Below are 15571 nucleotides of genomic sequence, written 5' to 3'. Positions count from 1 at the left end.
TTACCAGACGAAAAAAGAGGGCTTCTCCTTCATCCTCATGAGCTGCAGCCCTGCGGTCAGGTTCCGCAAAGTGCTGCTTTCAGATACACGCCAAGCAGGCCGAGATGCAAAGAGCAACCGCCACTCGTCTGAAGCAGCACCCGCGAGCCCTGTCTGACCGGTAGGGCCTTTCCTAAGTGCTGACCTGCTCGGATGCGTTGCTGTTCAACTTGTGCAACTGTGGAAGTGGCACACCCCGTGCAGGCCAGATTTCATGAAGAGGAAACGAAGAGAAGTCCACAGGCAGTTTTCCGACAGGAATGGAAGACTCCTTCGTCCGGACGTTGACATAGTAAGTTGTCATCGAGCAGTTTAGAGCGCCGCTTCGCGGGAAAACTTTGCTTGAAAGGAGTCATAGAGTCATAGAGATGTACGTCACGGAAAGAGACCCTTCGGTCGGACCTTTCCGACCAGATATCCCATCCCAATCTAGTCGTACCTGCCGGCACCCGGGCCATATCCCTCCAAACCCTTCCTATTCATATAGCCACCCAGATGCCTTTTAAATATTGCAATTGTACTCGCCTCCGCCACTTCCTCTGGCAGCTCATTCCATACACGTACCACCCTCTGTGTGAAAAAGGTGCCCCTTAGTTCTCTTTCATATCTTTTCCCTCTCACCCTAAACCTCTGCCCTCTAGTGCTGGTCTCCCGCACCCCAGGGAAAAGACTTTCTCTCTTTATCCGATCTATACGCCTCATGATTTTATATCACCCATACAAATATCTCAGCAAGGGGCCCAGCAATCACTTCCTTAGCTTCCCCCAGACCTGATCAGGTCCTGGGCATTGATCCACTTGTACGCGCTTCAAGGCATCCAGCATTCCTCCTCTGCAATGTGGACAATTTTCAAGATGTCACCATCCATTTCCCTATATTCTATACTTCTCCCTACATTCTATCCTTTTCCACAGTAAACACTGATGCAAAATACTCGTTTAGTATCAGCCCAGCCTCTCCTGCGGCTCGGCACAAAGGCCGCTGTGCTGATCCTCGAGGGGCCCTATTCTCTCCCTAGTCACCCTTTTGTCCTTATAATGTATTTGCAAAATCCCTTTGGATTTTCCTTAACTCTATCTGCCAAAACTATCTCAGGTCCCCTTTTTACCCTCCTGATTTCCCTACTGTCTTTACACTCTTGTACGGATTCACTCGATCTATCCTGTCTATACCTGACATGTGCTTCCTTCTTTTCCTGAAGCAAACCCTCATTTTCTTAGGCTCTTTGGTAAACGGAAGCACCTCCCTTCTTGCCTGCATGGAGTGCTGAGCAAAGGATCTTAGTGCGCTGTGACGTGGCTCTCCAGCAGCGGAGCCATCGAGACAAAGAAGTGAAAGGCTTTGCCGAATGTTGCCTGCCAAGCGCAAGACATACCGGGCTTTGCCGAGCTCCTGACGCCACGGCTCTGCGGTACCGCGAGTGGGCCGTGTCTCTGCACGGGCCAGAGCCCAGCATGTAACGGGCGAGGTGCGTGATTGTGGATTGAAAGCCGATATCCTGGCCTCACTGGAGCTGCAGCTTTCTGACGAGGGTTGCTCTGTGGCTCGCGGCACCTTGAAAACCGGCCTATTTGGGCACGCGGTATGAGCCTCGGCTGTCGGCTGGCCTTCTTAGCGCAGTAGGCAGCGCGTCAGTCTCATAATCTGAAGGTCCTGAGTTCAATCCTCAGAGAAGGCAAGACTGTGGCCTTTGTCACCGGGCGTGTTTTCTTTCTCTCCGCGGGCAATAATAATTGCTTTGGACGGCTTCACGCCTGATTTGAACTGACCACACCAGAGCAAACGCGTCGCTGGAAGGTTTAACATCTGGGCGACACGTGCTCAACTTTTTTTTCTGCACAGCATTTTGTAAACTCACCATCGTGCTATCTGTGCAGCAGCAAAGACTGGAGCCACACGCAGGGTTCACGCGAGGGTCACACTGCTTGCGTCTCAAGCGTGTCCCCAGGAAAAGCACTGTGGAGAATGTGGGCATCGATCCCACTACCTCTCGCATGCGAAGCGAGCGCTCTACCATTTGAGCTAATTCCCCTACGACGTGCACTTGCTTAGCCCCCATGGTGCTTCGGAACGATGAGCTGAGAGCAGCAGGTGATTTCCTCTCGAGATTGCACGCTGTATTCAACCGAACAACGCGACGCGACTATCGACACATCCGAGCAGCAGCAGCAGCAGCACGTGCGCGAAGTCTTCTGGAAAACACGGTGCCGCCGAAAGAATCGCCAGCGAGACGCTCTGAGATTCCAGAATCCAAACAAACCGATCGGCGCCAGCAGTCACAACAAGTGTGAGGTAGCACTCGAGAGCGCTGTCTGACTGATTGGAGACTTGCGACACGTTCAAGTGAGTGCTGACTGACTGCGTGGATGTTGTGTTCCTCCAGAGGGCTCCCTGCTGCTCGTGGTTTGCAACTGCAGACGTCACAGCACACCAACAGGCAGACTTCTCTGAAGAAGAAGAAGAAGAAGAAGGTGTATTTTGGAGAAAGAGAACACTTGGGGCTGTTACCAGACGAAAAAAGAGGGCTTCTCCTTCATCCTCATGAGCTGCAGCCCTGCGGTCAGGTTCCGCAAAGTGCTGCTTTCAGATACACGCCAAGCAGGCCGAGATGCAAAGAGCAACCGCCACTCGTCTGAAGCAGCACCCGCGAGCCCTGTCTGACCGGTAGGGCCTTTCCTAAGTGCTGACCTGCTCGGATGCGTTGCTGTTCAACTTGTGCAACTGTGGAAGTGGCACACCCCGTGCAGGCCAGATTTCATGAAGAGGAAACGAAGAGAAGTCCACAGGCAGTTTTCCGACAGGAATGGAAGACTCCTTCGTCCGGACGTTGACATAGTAAGTTGTCATCGAGCAGTTTAGAGCGCCGCTTCGCGGGAAAACTTTGCTTGAAAGGAGTCATAGAGTCATAGAGATGTACGTCACGGAAAGAGACCCTTCGGTCGGACCTTTCCGACCAGATATCCCATCCCAATCTAGTCGTACCTGCCGGCACCCGGGCCATATCCCTCCAAACCCTTCCTATTCATATAGCCACCCAGATGCCTTTTAAATATTGCAATTGTACTCGCCTCCGCCACTTCCTCTGGCAGCTCATTCCATACACGTACCACCCTCTGTGTGAAAAAGGTGCCCCTTAGTTCTCTTTCATATCTTTTCCCTCTCACCCTAAACCTCTGCCCTCTAGTGCTGGTCTCCCGCACCCCAGGGAAAAGACTTTCTCTCTTTATCCGATCTATACGCCTCATGATTTTATATCACCCATACAAATATCTCAGCAAGGGGCCCAGCAATCACTTCCTTAGCTTCCCCCAGACCTGATCAGGTCCTGGGCATTGATCCACTTGTACGCGCTTCAAGGCATCCAGCATTCCTCCTCTGCAATGTGGACAATTTTCAAGATGTCACCATCCATTTCCCTATATTCTATACTTCTCCCTACATTCTATCCTTTTCCACAGTAAACACTGATGCAAAATACTCGTTTAGTATCAGCCCAGCCTCTCCTGCGGCTCGGCACAAAGGCCGCTGTGCTGATCCTCGAGGGGCCCTATTCTCTCCCTAGTCACCCTTTTGTCCTTATAATGTATTTGCAAAATCCCTTTGGATTTTCCTTAACTCTATCTGCCAAAACTATCTCAGGTCCCCTTTTTACCCTCCTGATTTCCCTACTGTCTTTACACTCTTGTACGGATTCACTCGATCTATCCTGTCTATACCTGACATGTGCTTCCTTCTTTTCCTGAAGCAAACCCTCATTTTCTTAGGCTCTTTGGTAAACGGAAGCACCTCCCTTCTTGCCTGCATGGAGTGCTGAGCAAAGGATCTCAGTGCGCTGTGACGTGGCTCTCCAGCAGCGGAGCCATCGAGACAAAGAAGTGAAAGGCTTTGCCGAATGTTGCCTGCCAAGCGCAAGACATACCGGGCTTTGCCGAGCTCCTGACGCCACGGCTCTGCGGTACCGCGAGTGGGCCGTGTCTCTGCACGGGCCAGAGCCCAGCATGTAACGGGCGAGGTGCGTGATTGTGGATTGAAAGCCGATATCCTGGCCTCACTGGAGCTGCAGCTTTCTGACGAGGGTTGCTCTGTGGCTCGCGGCACCTTGAAAACCGGCCTATTTGGGCACGCGGTATGAGCCTCGGCTGTCGGCTGGCCTTTTTAGCGCAGTAGGCAGCGCGTCAGTCTCATAATCTGAAGGTCCTGAGTTCAATCCTCAGAGAAGGCAAGACTGTGGCCTTTGTCACCGGACGTGTTTTCTTTCTCTCCGCGGGCAATAATAATTGCTTTGGACGGCTTCACGCCTGATTTGAACTGACCACACCAGAGCAAACGCGTCGCTGGAAGGTTTAACATCTGGGCGACACGTGCTCAACTTTTTTTTCTGCACAGCATTTTGTAAACTCACCATCGTGCTATCTGTGCAGCAGCAAAGACTGGAGCCACACGCAGGGTTCACGCGAGGGTCACACTGCTTGCGTCTCAAGCGTGTCCCCAGGAAAAGCACTGTGGAGAATGTGGGCATCGATCCCACTACCTCTCGCATGCAAAGCGAGCGCTCTACCATTTGAGCTAATTCCGCTACGACGTGCACTTGCTTAGCCCCCATGGTGCTTCGGAACGATGAGCTGAGAGCAGCAGGTGATTTCCTCTCGAGATTGCACGCTGTATTCAACCGAACAACGCGACGCGACTATCGACACATCCGAGCAGCAGCAGCAGCAGCACGTGCGCGAAGTCTTCTGGAAAACACGGTGCCGCCGAAAGAATCGCCAGCGAGACGCTCTGAGATTCCAGAATCCAAACGAACCGATCGGCGCCAGCAGTCACAACAAGTGTGAGGTAGCACTCGAGAGCGCTGTCTGACTGATTGGAGACTTGCGACACGTTCAAGTGAGTGCTGACTGACTGCGTGGATGTTGTGTTCCTCCAGAGGGCCTTTGACAGGATATCGCATACATATATGAGGGATGTCCTCTCCAAAATGGGCTTTGGGGAGGGAATCGGAAATTGGATCAGACTGCTCTACACCAACATTGTCAGTGCAGTCTCAATCAATGGGTGGGAATCAGATAGCTTCCCTGTAAGATCTGGAGTCAGGCAGGGATGCCCCCTCTCACCCGCCTTGTTTGTGTGTTGCATAGAGCCATTTGCCGAATCCATCAGGAAGGATGCGAGCCTGAGGGGGGTGACTATTCCTGGCAGCGGGGGCCTGCAGGTTAAGGCCTCCCTGTACATGGATGACGTCGCTGTTTTCTGCTCGGATCCGCTGTCCGTGCACAGACTCGTGTGCATCTGCGACCAGTTCGAACGGGCCTCGGGGGCCAAGGTAAACCGAGGCAAGAGCGAGGCCATGCTCTTCGGGAACTGGGCCGACCAATCCTCTATCCCCTTCACCGTCAGGACTGACCACCTGAAGGTGCTGGGTATTTGGTTCGGGGGGGCTGGGGCGTGCGCCAAGACCTGGGAGGAGCGGATCAGGAAGATGAGACAGAAACTAGGCAGATGGGGGCAACGGTCGCTCTCCATCGCGGGAAAAAACCTGGTCATCAGGTGTGAGGTACTCTCAGTATTGCTATATGTGGCACAGGTCTGGCCTATCCCCAGGACCTGTGCCGCCGCAGTCACCCGGGCCACCTTCCAATTCATTTGGAGATCAAAGATGGACCGGGTCCGAAGAGACTCAATGTACAAAGACCGGTGCAATGGGGGAAAAAACACGCCCAATGCCACCCTCACCCTGATGGCCACCTTTGTGTGTGGCTGCATCAAGCTGTGCGTGGATCCCCGGTACGCAAACACCAAGTGTCACTACGTACTGAGGTTCTACCTGTCCCCGGTGTTGCGAAGGATGGGCCTGGCCTCGCTGCCGCGGAACGCTCCGAGTAGTTGGACCGTTCCGTATCACCTGTCCTTCGTGGAGATATTTATGAGGAAAAACACCTTTGACCACAAGTCCATCAGGAAGTGGTCAGCACGTAGCGTCCTTGAGACCCTTCGGGAAAAGGAGAGGGCGGATCCTGTCGAGCGGTTCCCTGAGCAGACTGTCAAAGCCATTTGGCAGAATGCCTCATCGCCAGAACTTTCCAACAAGCACCAAGACGTGGCTTGGCTGGTGGTGAGAAGGGCTCTGCCTGTGAGATCCTTTATGCACGCCCGGACTCTCTGCCGCACCGCACGCTGCCCTCGAAGTGGCTGCCGGGGGGACGAGACTGTCACACACCTCCTTCTGGAATGTGCCTATGCAGAGGAAGTCTGGAGAGGAATGCAGTGGTGCTTGTCGAGGTTCGTCCCGAGCAGCGCCGTGACGCGGGACTCCGTGCTCTACGGCCTGTTCCCCGGGACTCACACCGAGACGAACATTAACTGCGCCTGGAGGATCATCAACTCGGTGAAGGACGCTCTCTGGGCGGTCCGAAACCTGTTGATCTTCCAGCTGAAGGAGTTGACCCCGACCGAGTGTTGCAGACTGGCACATTCCAAGGTCCAAGACTACGTGTTGAGGGACGCGCTGAAGCTTGGGGCAGCTGCCGCCAAGGCGCGGTGGGGAAAGACCACCGTGTAAGATCGGCCTGCCGAAAGAAGAACAGGGGGCCCATACAGACGTTTTTTTGGGCTCTGCTGATGCCTCAGCCAAATATATGTATATATACAAGATTGAAAAAATGCACAGGATTGTAAAGGACAAGAATAAAGTCGAATCTGTGTTTGTAAATATTGACATATGTATGGCATGATCCAATGTACAGACCATCAAATCATTTATGAATAAAGTATATTTTTGAAATAAAAAAAAAAAAAAAGTTCCTCCAGAGGGCTCCCTGCTGCTCGTGGTTTGCAACTGCAGACGTCACAGCACACCAACAGGCAGACTTCTCTGAAGAAGAAGAAGAAGAAGAAGGTGTATTTTGGAGAAAGAGAACACTTGGCGCTGTTACCAGACAAAAAAAGAGGGCTTCTCCTTCATCCTCGTGAGCTGCAGCCCTGCGGTCAGGTTCCGCAAAGTGCTGCTTTCAGATACACGCCAAGCAGGCCGAGATGCAAAGAGCAACCGCCACTCGTCTGAAGCAGCACCCGCGAGCCCTGTCTGACCGGTAGGGCCTTTCCTTAGTGCTGACCTGCTCGGATGCGTTGCTGTTCAACTTGTGCAACTGTGGAAGTGGCACACCCCGTGCAGGCCAGATTTCATGAAGAGGAAACGAAGAGAAGTCCACAGGCAGTTTTCCGACAGGAATGGAAGACTCCTTCGTCCGGACGTTGACATAGTAAGTTGTCATCGAGCAGTTTAGAGCGCCGCTTCGCGGGAAAACTTTGCTTGAAAGGAGTCATAGAGTCATAGAGATGTACGTCACGGAAAGAGACCCGTCGGTCGGACCTTTCCGACCAGATATCCCATCCCAATCTAGTCGTACCTGCCGGCACCCGGGCCATATCCCTCCAAACCCTTCCTATTCATATAGCCACCCAGATGCCTTTTAAATATTGCAATTGCACTCGCCTCCGCCACTTCCTCTGGCAGCTCATTCCATACACGTACCACCCTCTGTGTGAAAAAGGTGCCCCTTAGTTCTCTTTCATATCTTTTCCCTCTCACCCTAAACCTCTGCCCTCTAGTGCTGGTCTCCCGCACCCCAGGGAAAAGACTTTCTCTCTTTATCCGATCTATACGCCTCATGATTTTATATCAACCATACAAATATCTCAGCAAGGGGCCCAGCAATCACTTCCTTAGCTTCCCCCAGACCTGATCAGGTCCTGGGCATTGATCCACTTGTACGCGCTTCAAGGCATCCAGCATTCCTCCTCTGCAATGTGGACAATTTTCAAGATGTCACCATCCATTTCCCTATATTCTATACTTCTCCCTACATTCTATCCTTTTCCACAGTAAACACTGATGCAAAATACTCGTTTAGTATCGGCCCAGCCTCTCCTGCGGCTCGACACAAAGGCCGCTGTGCTGATCCCCGAGGGGCCCTATTCTCTCCCTAGTCACCCTTTTGTCCTTATAATGTATTTGCAAAAACCCTTTGGATTTTCCTTAACTCTATCTGCCAAAGCTATCTCAGGTCCCCTTTTTACCCTCCTGATTTCCCTACTGTCTTTACACTCTTGTACGGATTCACTCGATCTATCCTGTCTATACCTGACAAGTGCTTCCTTCTTTTCCTGAAGCAAACCCTCATTTTCTTAGGCTCTTTGGTAAACGGAAGCACCTCCCTTCTTGCCTGCATGGAGTGCTGAGCAAAGGATCTTAGTGCGCTGTGACGTGGCTCTCCAGTAGCGGAGCCATCGAGACAAAGAAGTGAAAGGCTTTGCCGAATGTTGCCTGCCAAGCGCAAGACATACCGGGCTTTGCCGCGCTCCTGACGCCACGGCTCTGCGGCACCGCGAGTGGGCCGTGTCTCTGCACGGGCCAGAGCCCAGCATGTAACGGGCGAGGTGCGTGATTGTGGATTGAAAGCCGATATCCTGGCCTCACTCGAGCTGCAGCTTTCTGACGAGGGTTGCTCTGTGGCTCGCAGCACCTTGAAAACCGGCCTATTTGGGCACGCGGTATGAGCCTCGGCTGTCGGCTGGCCTTCTTAGCGCAGTAGGCAGCGCGTCAGTCTCGTAATCTGAAGGTCCTGAGTTTAATCCTCAGAGAAGGCAAGACTGTGGCCTTTGTCACCTTACGCGTTTTCTTTCTCTCCGCGGGCAATAATATTTGCTTTGGACGGCTTCACGCCTGCTTTGAACTGACCACACCAGAGCAAACGCGTCGCTGGAAGGTTTAACATCTGGGCGACACGTGCTCAACTTGTTTTTCTGCACAGCATTTTGTAAACTCACCATCGTGCTATCTGTGCAGCAGCAAAGACTGGAGCCACACGCAGGGTTCACGCGAGGGTCACACTGCTTGCGCCTCCCCAGGAAAAGCACTGTGGAGAATGTGGGCATCGATCCCACTACCTCTCGCATGCAAAGCGAGCGCTCTACCATTTGAGCTAATTCCCCTAAACTGTACACTTGCTTAGCCCCCATGGTGTTTCGGAAGGATGAGCTGAGAGCAGCAGGCGATTTCCTCTCGAGATTGCACGCTGTATTCAACCGAACAACGCGACGCGACTATCGACACATCCGAGCAGCAGCAGCAGCAGCACGTGCGCGAAGTCTTCTGGAAAACACGGTGCCGCCGAAAGAATCGCCAGCGAGACGCTCTGAGATTCCAGAATCCAAACGAACCGATCGGCGCCAGCAGTCACAACAAGTGTGAGGTAGCACTCGAGAGCGCTGTCTGACTGATTGGAGACTTGCGACACGTTCAAGTGAGTGCTGACTGACTGCGTGGATGTTGTGTTCTCCATCTTGTCGGCGACCCCATTGTGTGTGCTTCCTGCACAGAGGAACCGGGTTGTTACAATCCATATGTACAACCCCTACGTTCCAGCGGCTGATGTCCTGACCTTCCTGGGAAGGTACGTCCAAGTCGAGGGAGAAGCCACCGATGTGATCGACCCCTTTGGGATCTGGACCAGTAAGAGGCAGGTCAAGGTAACTCTGAGGGCCGATGACAGTGGGAACATCCTCCACCCACCCTCGAGCTTCGCAATCGGAGGGAGCAGAGGCTACCTGACATATGCAGGGCAGCCCAAAGTGTGCCGAACCTGCGGGAAGTCGGGACACGTGGCGGTGGATTGCAAAGTGACCATCTGCAGGAACTGCAAACAGGAGGGTCACTTGACAAAGGACTGTCGGGAGGAAAAGAGCTGCAACCTGTGCGGGGAGGCGGGCCACATGTACAAGGCCTGCCCGAGACGAGGAGCCGCCACCTACGCACAGATGGCCGGAGGTGGCAACACGAGCCGCGGACCGACAAAGTCTAACGAGGTACCGCGAATCAGCAAAGGAACGGTGCCTGGAGGCACCCAGAAGGAAGGGAAAGTTGTAGAGGAGCAGGCAGCAGACAGCGGGGAGATGCAGCAGCCGACCCAAGCTCCTGCAAGACAGACGGAGGAAATGGAAGAGGAGGGATCAAAGGAGGCAGAGCAGTGGATTATCGTTAAAAACAGGAAAAGGAAACCTCTCGAGGGCCCCAAAGCCACCAAGCGAAGGGGGAAGAGACACCTCCAAGAGGAGGATACAGGCAGCTCCTCCGAGGGTGAGGACGGGCGCAAGAAGGGTCGCCTCCGGAGGAAGAGGCAGAGCGCCGTGGGGAGAAAGGAGGGCAACACCGCCCAAGAAGGAAAAGACGATCCCTCTGAGGGGATGGGTGAAGGCCTCCCCCGACCCGGTGAGAACCAAGGGGTACCCACCGGCCCACAGCTCCAGGGAACTGGGAGCAGCGTCCCAGTGACAGCCCTGATGTCAGATGGAGAACGGGGCGATGCGGACCCTGGGTCTGACACGATGACACCAGAGCGGGGAAATGACTCCAGCGTGGAGCCGGACAACTACCTCAGCCCTGGGAAGGTCCAGCAGTTTGCTGTCACCACGGGGATGCACGCAGCTACCCCACTGGAGCAAGACCAGAAGAAAATGGACACTGGTAACCCCGCAAACTGTTAAAATGGGGTTTAAAATTGCCAGCATAAATGTGCGTAGCATTAAAGCGGCTACGCGATGTGTTTCAACGCTGGCCTTCCTGGCCAACGTCAAAGCCGATGTCCTGTTTCTGCAGGAGTGCGGGATACCGCACCTCAGCAGTTACAGGAGATGGTCGAGCTTGTGGGCCCACGGGCCGTCAGTGTGGTCGGGGGGCAACGATAGCCGCGCCTCCGGCCTGGGTATCCTGTTGCGGGGAGGCAACTTCACCATCTCCGAGGTTAAGGAGGTGGTGGGCGGGCGCCTCCTCGTCGTGGACGTCAAATACAGAAACGCTCCCGTGAGACTAATCAACGTGTACGCCCCAGTGGGTAAGAGTGAACGGTTGGCCGTCCTGCAACAGCTTCCACTGCTGCTGGCTACGTCCAGGCCGGTCATTCTGGCCGGAGACTTCAACTGCATCATTGATGCTGATGGACGATCCGGCGGGGGGGACAGTAAACCGGACGCTACGTCCAGGGCCCTGATGGAAACGGTCAAAGACGCCAAGCTGCACGACGTCTTCAGCGCCCCTGCAGACGGAGCGCAGCGTAGATACACCTGGTCACGGGCAGACGGGTCTATCCGCTCAAGGATAGATTACCTGTTTGTGTCCCGAACGCTCTCGGTCAGATCCACCGACGTCAAGCCGGTGTTCTTCTCTGACCACTGCCTCCTGCTGGCCGACTGTCACCTACAGGACGAACAGCGGGCGGGCAAGGGAACGTGGAAACTGAACACTAAGCTGTTGACCCCGGAAAACATCGAAGAGCTCAAGAGGGATTACGCAGGTTGGAGAACCGTGAAGCCCCTCTTTGAGTCTCCAGCGGACTGGTGGGAAACGGTAAAAGGGAACATCAAGAGGTTCTTTATCCTCAAAGGTGTCCAGGAGGCGAGAGAGAGGCGGGGGAAACTGTCCCAGCTCCAGGAAAGTATGCAGAACCTGCTCCTGCTGCAGACGATGGGGGTGGATGTCACGGAGGACCTCAAGGAGGTGAAGGGCCAGCAAGCCTCGCTCTTTGCCTCGGAGGCCTCCAGGATAATCTTCCGGTCCAGGGTCCGCTCGGTGGAGCAGGACGAGACGTGCTCACGTTTCTTCTTCCAGAAGGTGCACAAAGAGAGCTCCGTGCTCAGCAGCCTGAAGAAAGAAGATGGCTCGGTAACGTCATCTCAGGCTGACGTCATGAGGATCAGCAAATCCTTCTACGCCAGCCTGTATGACTCGAAGCCGACCGACAGCGCGGCCTCCCAGTCGTTCCTGTCCTCTATCACGGAGGTCCTAGATGACGGAACACGAGAGAGGCTGGACCAGCCGCTATCTCTGGATGAACTGACCAAGGCCCTCGAGTCCTTCGAAAAGAATAAAACTCCCGGAAGCGACGGCTTACCGGTCGAGGTGTATTCCGCTCTTTGGGACTTGATCGGCCAGGACCTGCTGGAGGTGTATGTCAGTATGCTCCGGGCAGGTACCATGAGTGAATCCATGAGGAAAGGCATCATCACCCTCGTCTACAAGCGGAAGGGGGAGAGGGAGGAAATTAGAAATTGGAGACCGATCTCACTGTTAAATGCAGACTACAAAATCCTGTCAAAGGTCATCGCCAACCGGGTCAGGTCTGCTCTGGGATCGGTGATCCACCCGGACCAAACCTGTGCTGTACCGGGCAGGAAGATCTCTGAGAGTCTCGCACTCCTCAGGGATACGATCGCCTACGTGCAGGACAGGGGGGTGGACACCTGCCTCATCAGCCTGGACCAGGAGAAAGCCTTTGACAGGATATCGCATACATATATGAGGGATGTCCTCTCCAAAATGGGCTTTGGGGAGGGAATCGGAAATTGGATCAGACTGCTCTACACCAACATTGTCAGTGCAGTCTCAATCAATGGGTGGGAATCAGATAGCTTCCCTGTAAGATCTGGAGTCAGGCAGGGATGCCCCCTCTCACCCGCCTTGTTTGTGTGTTGCATAGAGCCATTTGCCGAATCCATCAGGAAGGATGCGAGCCTGAGGGGGGTGACTATTCCTGGCAGCGGGGGCCTGCAGGTTAAGGCCTCCCTGTACATGGATGACGTCGCTGTTTTCTGCTCGGATCCGCTGTCCGTGCACAGACTCGTGTGCATCTGCGACCAGTTCGAACGGGCCTCGGGGGCCAAGGTAAACCGAGGCAAGAGCGAGGCCATGCTCTTCGGGAACTGGGCCGACCAATCCTCTATCCCCTTCACCGTCAGGACTGACCACCTGAAGGTGCTGGGTATTTGGTTCGGGGGGGCTGGGGCGTGCGCCAAGACCTGGGAGGAGCGGATCAGGAAGATGAGACAGAAACTAGGCAGATGGGGGCAACGGTCGCTCTCCATCGCGGGAAAAAACCTGGTCATCAGGTGTGAGGTACTCTCAGTATTGCTATATGTGGCACAGGTCTGGCCTATCCCCAGGACCTGTGCCGCCGCAGTCACCCGGGCCACCTTCCAATTCATTTGGAGATCAAAGATGGACCGGGTCCGAAGAGACTCAATGTACAAAGACCGGTGCAATGGGGGAAAAAACACGCCCAATGCCACCCTCACCCTGATGGCCACCTTTGTGTGTGGCTGCATCAAGCTGTGCGTGGATCCCCGGTACGCAAACACCAAGTGTCACTACGTACTGAGGTTCTACCTGTCCCCGGTGTTGCGAAGGATGGGCCTGGCCTCGCTGCCGCGGAACGCTCCGAGTAGTTGGACCGTTCCGTATCACCTGTCCTTCGTGGAGATATTTATGAGGAAAAACACCTTTGACCACAAGTCCATCAGGAAGTGGTCAGCACGTAGCGTCCTTGAGACCCTTCGGGAAAAGGAGAGGGCGGATCCTGTCGAGCGGTTCCCTGAGCAGACTGTCAAAGCCATTTGGCAGAATGCCTCATCGCCAGAACTTTCCAACAAGCACCAAGACGTGGCTTGGCTGGTGGTGAGAAGGGCTCTGCCTGTGAGATCCTTTATGCACGCCCGGACTCTCTGCCGCACCGCACGCTGCCCTCGAAGTGGCTGCCGGGGGGACGAGACTGTCACACACCTCCTTCTGGAATGTGCCTATGCAGAGGAAGTCTGGAGAGGAATGCAGTGGTGCTTGTCGAGGTTCGTCCCGAGCAGCGCCGTGACGCGGGACTCCGTGCTCTACGGCCTGTTCCCCGGGACTCACACCGAGACGAACATTAACTGCGCCTGGAGGATCATCAACTCGGTGAAGGACGCTCTCTGGGCGGTCCGAAACCTGTTGATCTTCCAGCTGAAGGAGTTGACCCCGACCGAGTGTTGCAGACTGGCACATTCCAAGGTCCAAGACTACGTGTTGAGGGACGCGCTGAAGCTTGGGGCAGCTGCCGCCAAGGCGCGGTGGGGAAAGACCACCGTGTAAGATCGGCCTGCCGAAAGAAGAACAGGGGGCCCATACAGACGTTTTTTTTTGGGCTCTGCTGATGCCTCAGCCAAATATATGTATATATACAAGATTGAAAAAATGCACAGGATTGTAAAGGACAAGAATAAAGTCGAATCTGTGTTTGTAAATATTGACATATGTATGGCATGATCCAATGTACAGACCATCAAATCATTTCTGAATAAAGTATATTTTTGAAATAAAAAAAAAAAAAGTTGTGTTCCTCCAGAGGGCTCCCTGCTGCTCGTGGTTTGCAACTGCAGACGTCACAGCACACCAACAGGCAGACTTCTCTGAAGAAGAAGAAGAAGAAGAAGGTGTATTTTGGAGAAAGAGAACACTTGGCGCTGTTACCAGACAAAAAAAGAGGGCTTCTCCTTCATCCTCGTGAGCTGCAGCCCTGCGGTCAGGTTCCGCAAAGTGCTGCTTTCAGATACACGCCAAGCAGGCCGAGATGCAAAGAGCAACCGCCACTCGTCTGAAGCAGCACCCGCGAGCCCTGTCTGACCGGTAGGGCCTTTCCTTAGTGCTGACCTGCTCGGATGCGTTGCTGTTCAACTTGTGCAACTGTGGAAGTGGCACACCCCGTGCAGGCCAGATTTCATGAAGAGGAAACGAAGAGAAGTCCACAGGCAGTTTTCCGACAGGAATGGAAGACTCCTTCGTCCGGACGTTGACATAGTAAGTTGTCATCGAGCAGTTTAGAGCGCCGCTTCGCGGGAAAACTTTGCTTGAAAGGAGTCATAGAGATGTACGTCACGGAAAGAGACCCTTCGGTCGGACCTTTCCGACCAGATATCCCATCCCAATCTAGTCGTACCTGCCGGCACCCGGGCCATATCCCTCCAAACCCTTCCTATTCATATAGCCACCCAGGTGCCTTTTAAATGTTGCAATTGTACTCGCCTCCGCCACTTCCTCTGGCAGCTCATTCCATACACGTACCACCCTCTGTGTGAAAAAGGTGCCCCTTAGTTCTCTTTCATATCTTTTCCCTCTCACCCTAAACCTCTGCCCCTCTAGTGCTGGTCTCCCGCACCCCAGGGAAAAGACTTTGTCTATTTATCCGATCTATACGCCTCATGATTTTATATCACCCATACAAATATCTCAGCAAGGGGCCCAGCAATCACTTTCTTAGCTTCCCCCAGACCTGATCAGGTCCTGGGCATTGATCCACTTGTACGCGCTTCAAGGCATCCAGCATTCCTCCTCTGCAATGTGGACAATTTTCAAGATGTCACCATCCATTTCCCTATATTCTATACTTCTCCCTACATTCTATCCTTTTCCACAGTAAACACTGATGCAAAATACTCGTTTAGTATCGGCCCAGCCTCTCCTGCGGCTCGACACAAAGGCCGCTGTGCTGATCCTCGAGGGGCCCTCTTCTCTCCCTAGTCACCCTTTTGTCCTTATAATGTATTTGCAAAAACCCTTTGGATTTTCCTTAACTCTCTCTGCCAAAGCTATCTCAGGTCCCCTTTTTACCCTCCTGATTTCCCTACTGTCTTTACACTCTTGTACGGATTCACTCGATCTATCCTGTCTATACC

The 15571-nt window shown here is 53.8% G+C and overlaps 5 non-coding genes across 5 annotated transcripts; 3 read left to right on the top strand and 2 right to left on the bottom strand.

The window, feature by feature from the left end:
* Positions 1 to 1645: 1645 nt before the first annotated feature.
* trnam-cau (transfer RNA methionine (anticodon CAU)) lies at positions 1646 to 1718 on the top strand. Its single transcript has one exon. It is a non-coding gene; the product is annotated as a tRNA-Met (tRNA).
* Positions 1719 to 1999: 281 nt separating this feature from the next.
* On the bottom strand, positions 2000 to 2072 carry trnaa-cgc (transfer RNA alanine (anticodon CGC)). Its single transcript has one exon. It is a non-coding gene; the product is annotated as a tRNA-Ala (tRNA).
* Positions 2073 to 4189: 2117 nt separating this feature from the next.
* trnam-cau (transfer RNA methionine (anticodon CAU)) lies at positions 4190 to 4262 on the top strand. The gene has a single exon. It is a non-coding gene; the product is annotated as a tRNA-Met (tRNA).
* A 4351-nt stretch (positions 4263 to 8613) lies between these two features.
* On the top strand, positions 8614 to 8686 carry trnat-cgu (transfer RNA threonine (anticodon CGU)). Its single transcript has one exon. It is a non-coding gene; the product is annotated as a tRNA-Thr (tRNA).
* A 272-nt stretch (positions 8687 to 8958) lies between these two features.
* trnaa-ugc (transfer RNA alanine (anticodon UGC)) lies at positions 8959 to 9031 on the bottom strand. Its single transcript has one exon. It is a non-coding gene; the product is annotated as a tRNA-Ala (tRNA).
* Between the last annotated feature and the right edge of the window lie 6540 nt (positions 9032 to 15571).

This window comes from Chiloscyllium punctatum, chromosome 5 (genome assembly GCF_047496795.1).
Source record: "Chiloscyllium punctatum isolate Juve2018m chromosome 5, sChiPun1.3, whole genome shotgun sequence".
Taxonomy (NCBI): domain Eukaryota; kingdom Metazoa; phylum Chordata; class Chondrichthyes; order Orectolobiformes; family Hemiscylliidae; genus Chiloscyllium; species Chiloscyllium punctatum.
Note: the sequence above shows the minus strand (reverse complement) of the source record. Positions and strands in the feature narration are given on the sequence as shown.